Source organism: Triticum aestivum, chromosome 5A (genome assembly GCF_018294505.1).
Source record: "Triticum aestivum cultivar Chinese Spring chromosome 5A, IWGSC CS RefSeq v2.1, whole genome shotgun sequence".
Lineage (NCBI taxonomy): Eukaryota > Viridiplantae > Streptophyta > Magnoliopsida > Poales > Poaceae > Triticum > Triticum aestivum.
The window spans coordinates 226,597,346-226,602,994 of NC_057806.1; the positions used below are offsets into that span (position 1 = coordinate 226,597,346).

Consider the following 5,649-nt stretch of genomic DNA (forward strand, 5'->3'; position numbering starts at 1 on the left):
ACACGTGGAACACATCGTGAACCTGAGAAAGGTTTGGCGGAAGCTCCATTTGATATGCCACTTTTCCACGCCTTTCCAGAATAGTGAATGGACCAATATAGCCAGGAGCTAGTTTTTCCTTGATCCTGAAGCGGTGAGCACCCTTCATTGGTGTAACTCGAAGATAAGCCTTTTCGCCAGGTTGATAGATCATGTCTTTGTGATGATGGTCATACTGACTTTTCGGACGTGACTGAGCAGTCTTGAGATTCTCGCGAATAATGCGGACTTGTTCTTCGTCATGTTGGATAATATCCGGACCGAAGTGTGGACATTTCCCAGTTTTTGACCAGTTCAGAGGGGTTCGACACTTTCATCCATATAACACTTCGAAGGGGGCCATCTTCAGGCTAGCTTGATAGATATTATCTCTACTCCTATAAAATTCTGAGTTGGTGATGATGGTGTGTCTGCCATCCATCATTTAGGATCGTCGGATCAGTATCTAACACACACAAATCAGTCTGCTGCTCATTTGCACATAACCCCTCAACCACATCTTTCTTGTTCAGGCTTCTCTCTCGCAACTCCTGGAACCATCTGGAAACAAATCGAATCACCGATGGACATCACTTAAATCGATCTGGCAGCGGCGCGAGGCGGCTGCTGCTGGCGCCGTCCACCTCCTGCGCCTCTCATGCTTCTCAGCCCCACCGCCCACCACCATGACGCACCTCCACCTCAACGTCCTCTCTACCCTTTCCCGTCTCCTCCAACGCCGACCTCGGCAAGCACGCCGTCGAAGTCGTCCATCTGCAGACGCCTCTCCTGCGTTCTCCTCTAACACCGCAGTTAGCACTCCCATCACAGCCACCTCCCGTTGCTCCTCGTCATCCCCTCCACTCCTCCCCATCTCCTTTGTTCCCAGCCACCACAAGTACGCCGCCGGCGCCATCAGTGCCACAACGCCTCTCCTACCTCCACCCTTTATTGATCCAGCAGCCGTACTTCCCACTCCCACCACCTCCACTTCCTCATCGTCGTCTCCTCCGACACTGACCTCCGCAGGTATCTCGCCGGCTGTGCTCTGCTCATCCATGGTGTCGGCCAACCTACTGCATAAGAAGTGGAACATGCTTCATATTTCATGGTTTTGAACATGTTATCAGTGTGTTTTCTTTTCCCATTGCCATCTGCAAGTTGTGAAGCTTATTATTAGGCCTCTGCTTGTTGTAATAGGCTCTTGTGAAATCCTTTTTGCACTTTAAAGTTTTAATTATTTTTTTGCTAACCCTCCATTTGAGGGGGAGCATGCAGGTATTACGCCAAAATGTTACAGCCACCGAATGCGAGATCATTTCTTTCACTTAATTAGTGTGTTGTTTGGTCATTTTTGTGTTCATACTGAAGTGATTTGGTGGCTGGTTTGCAGGATAGTTTAATTTTGTGAAAGTATTATATTTGCAATGTGGTTGTCAATGCATATCATCGTTCCTTCATACTTTAGACATTTATATGTGCATAACTATTGTGCATTCTGTCTATGAGGTAAAACTACAAATTATTTCTTCCTTTATGCACATGTGGTGATGGCCATGAGGATTAATGTTTCATCTCACAGAGAAACCAACCAAGTACTTAGTTATCTCTTGGATTTCAAGCTGACCGAATGGAGTTAGCCACCTTTTAAAGAGTAGTGAAATTATTTGTATGACTGGAAGGTTCAAGTGGCAAAATTTTGCAGGGTAGTTTACTTATGCAAAGCTAATCTTTTGGTCAGGGTTAGTGCCAACCTTTGAGCATTCTTCATATGTCTGATTTGGTGATTGTAAACTACTGCATAGGTGTCAGGTCAATTTTGATTTTTGTAGGGGTTTTGTACTTCTAAATTTTCTAAAAGAAAATTTGCATTGTTGGGATCAGCTATTTCTGAATTTCAGGGTTGTGGTAGCAAGGGCGAGGTGCATGATAGTGACACAAAGATGGGCGAGCACGGGGAATGTAGGAACGTGCAAGGTGTTGTGCCGCAGTTACTGTTGCAAGGATGACTATGGCGGCAACTGTTTGCACAATAACTAATTCATGGCATAGGTGAGGATGATATTTTTTATTTATCAGTAGTCATATTTGTCAGATTAAGATCCACATGTAATCATTCCAGCACCTCGTATCATAAGAACTAGCCTAAAATGATTATGCTTGATCTTTTAAGCCAGTTGGTATTTTTTTACAGAAAATATTTTTCACCAAGGAAGGTAATTATAATAAGCATCAGCGTCAGCATGATTTTTTAAAAGATAAACTGAAGTATGTTAAAATATAGTCAGGAGATCCTGATCTTACTAAGTGCAGAGTTCCCCAAGAATATAGTCAGAACATTATTTTTTATGTTTTGCTCAAGTAGCAAGCAGTAGCAGGCAGTAGGTGACTTTGGTTTTCATCGTGTTACAGTCAATCCCTACTTTATCTAATGTAAGAAGCAGGTGAAAGTTTGTTCAACTAAGTAGAAATCCAATGATATATATATACAGCAAAGGTTTCCTGCCAGGACCATTGCCTCCAGTTTCTTGATGTACGTTGACCATTTATTTATAAGATGCAACATATACCAAGGCACCTATCTGATACACTGAGAGGGTGTGGTGAGTGGAGTGGAGGTATGTGGTGCACTGAGAGGGTGAAGCAGAGCCTGAAAGTTTGTCCGATTTCCTACGCTTGGGGACGCGCTGCTTTGTAGAAAAGTTGGATACTATGATTTTGTATAGGGATGGGAGATAGTCTTTGATACTCTACTTTGTGGCGGGGGAGATATATGTCGTGTTACTACTGTCATATTCTTGCGTGTCTAAGCTTAATAACAATTGATTAGATTGTTAATTTTTCGCGACGCAACTTCATGACGACGCGTTTCTTGTGTCGAGTCATGTATGTTTCATGAGACTATTGGTTTTAAGAAACAAAATCATGTGATATTTTCATTGGTAATGCAGTGCACAATAAAGTCCTGATTTTAATTTGTACCACTCTATTTTGTGCATTAGATTGGCAAGGTTCACCTCCTGGTTTTTTACCCTTTCTTCTTTTGTTCCCCAAAAGGACACATTACTAGGTCCCTTGTTTTTTTAAAATAAAAATGCCTCTTTATTCATTTGTATACATCATTATAATGTTCCTAAAAGAGATAGAATTGATGGTGGTGGTACTTCAATCCAACAAGTAGCTTCATTAAACATCGGAAGACGGACCAGTTCATGGGCAATAGCATCCGCCACTTGATACTCATGTTCAAACACCACTTTGGTAAACTCTGAAGACAAGAAATAACTATCATTGGCAATTGCTGCAACACTGCCCGCCAGTGCAAGCTGCTATTCATGACTTCGATGACTTGGCTATTGTCCGAGCAAATAATCAATCTATTGTCGAAAGTAGAAAATTAAGCAGACAAGGATAGGAAGAGAAACTAGAAAATTAAGATGGTTAGTGTCTGTCTCAGTTGTCACATGTATGTGGACGGATTTTCTTATTGTTGCATGATCTCTGTCACCACCTCGATATACGATAGAGCGAGCAATGAGATGAGCATGGAGAACAAATCCTCCCGTGAGGCAAAGATGAAGAAGAAAATGTTTCGCTTGGACGAAGAGGTTTATCGATTGGAAACCATATGTTTGACTGTGCTTGATGTGTACCTATCAATAATATATTGTCACTTTGATTAGTGCTTGGTACATTTTTATTACCATTAGTAGCATATACCAGCTCCTGACTATAAGTCCACCTGATCATTTCTTATCCCGTAGCGTAGCACGGGCATCTTGCTAGTTATTATAAAAGAATTCAGCATATGGAAGAGATTCCTCCCATTTCTTGCCGAAGGAAATTACACAAGCTCGAAGCATGTCTTTGAGAACTTGGTTGACACGTTCAACTTGTCCTTGCGACTGAGGATGAAATGCAATACTGAATGACAGATGAGTTCCCATAGCTTCTTGGAAACTTGCCCAGAATCTTGAAGTGAACAAGCTGCCACAGTCTGAACTGATAACCAGTGGAATACCGTGAAGTGAAACAATTCTAGACATGTAGAGAGTTGCAAGCTGACTAATAGTGATCGTTTCTTTGACTGCCAGAAAATGTGCAACTTTAGAAAGCCGGTCAATGACAACAAGAATAGCATCATTACCTTTCTGCGATTTGGGAAATCCAGTGACGAAGTCCATTTCAACATGGTCCCATTTCCATTTAGGAATAGAGATGGGTTTCAGAGTTCCAGCAGGCCTTTGATGTTCTTCTTTGATACGACGGCAAACGTCACACTCAGCAACATAACGAGCAATGTCTTGCTTCATATTAGATCATCCGAATCTCTGATGAATGTCTTGGTACATCTTTGTACTGTCGGGATGAATAGACAAAGGCGTATCATGAGCTTCTGTCATAACCTCCTGTGTCATATCATGGTTTTCCTCTAAACATGGCACCACTAGGAGGCCTTTGAAGTACAAGGCGCCATCATCGGAAATAGTGAAGAATGAGGGCTTTCCTTCTGCGAGATAGCGTTTAATCTTCTCGACTTCAGAGTCATAATATTGAATAGTCATGATATCGCTCACAAGATCTGGTTCGACAGCCAGGGTATTTAGAGAACCCTTAGGAACAACACGAAGATTCATATTTTGGAACTCTGGGGGAGGGGGAGCGAGTGCACCGGGAGGGACAATATGAAGGTTCAGCTTTCTGAATTCTTCAACAAGCGGGGGCTGAACTTTTCAAACCTGGAGGTGGTTGCAGTAAGACATGCGGCTCAAGGCATCAACCATTACATAGCCTTGCCTAGGGTATAGGAAATACCCAAGTCAAAGTCTGCAACATTCTCCATCCATCTCTGCTGACAGTGGTTCAGGTCTGGCTGAGTAAACAGATACTTCCGACTTTGGTGGTCGGTGAAGATCTCACAACGATTATCGAGAAGGTAATGTCGCCACTGCTTCAGTGCATGAATGACAGCAGCAAGCTTGAGGTCGTGAACTGGGTAGTTTTCTTTTGAGGCCGCAATTGATGAGAGGCATAAGCAATCACTTTGCGCTCTTGCATTAGGACACAACCTAATCCATGACGGGAAGCGTCGCAGTAAATGACAAAGTCCTTCTTAGTATCAGGTGGAGCAAGCACTGAGGCAAAAGTCAACTTGTCTTTGAGTGGCTGAAAACTTTCCTGACACTTGTCTATCCATTGAAACTTGACGCCCTTATGCAACATGTTAGTTAGAGGCCTGGCGATCTTGGAGATGTTCTCGACGAATCGACGACAATAGCTGGTGAGACCGAGAAAACTTCTGACTTGCTTGACATTCTTCGGAGGAGTCCAATCGAGAATAGCTTGGACTAGTTTAGGGTTGATGGCAATACCATCCTTGGAGATGACATGCCCAAGATAGGTTACTTTGGGAAGCCAGAATTCACACTTGGAGAACTTGGCATATAGTTGATGCTCTCGAAGCTTTTTCAGCACAAGGCGAAGATGTTTAGCATGTTCTTGTTTGTTCTTGGAAAATACCAGGATATCATCCAGATAAACCATGATGAACTTGTCGAGGTAATCCATGAATATATAATTCATTAGACGAGAGAAGGTGGTCGGAGCATTGGTTAAGCCGAAGACATGACG

General features: G+C 42.8%; 1 long non-coding RNA gene across 1 annotated transcript; it reads left to right on the forward strand.

Moving 5' to 3' along the window:
• Nucleotides 1–575: 575 nt before the first annotated feature.
• Nucleotides 576–2,876, forward strand: LOC123106782 (uncharacterized). The gene is made up of 2 exons (XR_006451481.1): nucleotides 576–1,047; nucleotides 1,920–2,876. It is a non-coding gene; the product is annotated as an uncharacterized lncRNA (long non-coding RNA).
• The last annotated feature ends 2,773 nt before the right edge of the window (nucleotides 2,877–5,649 follow it).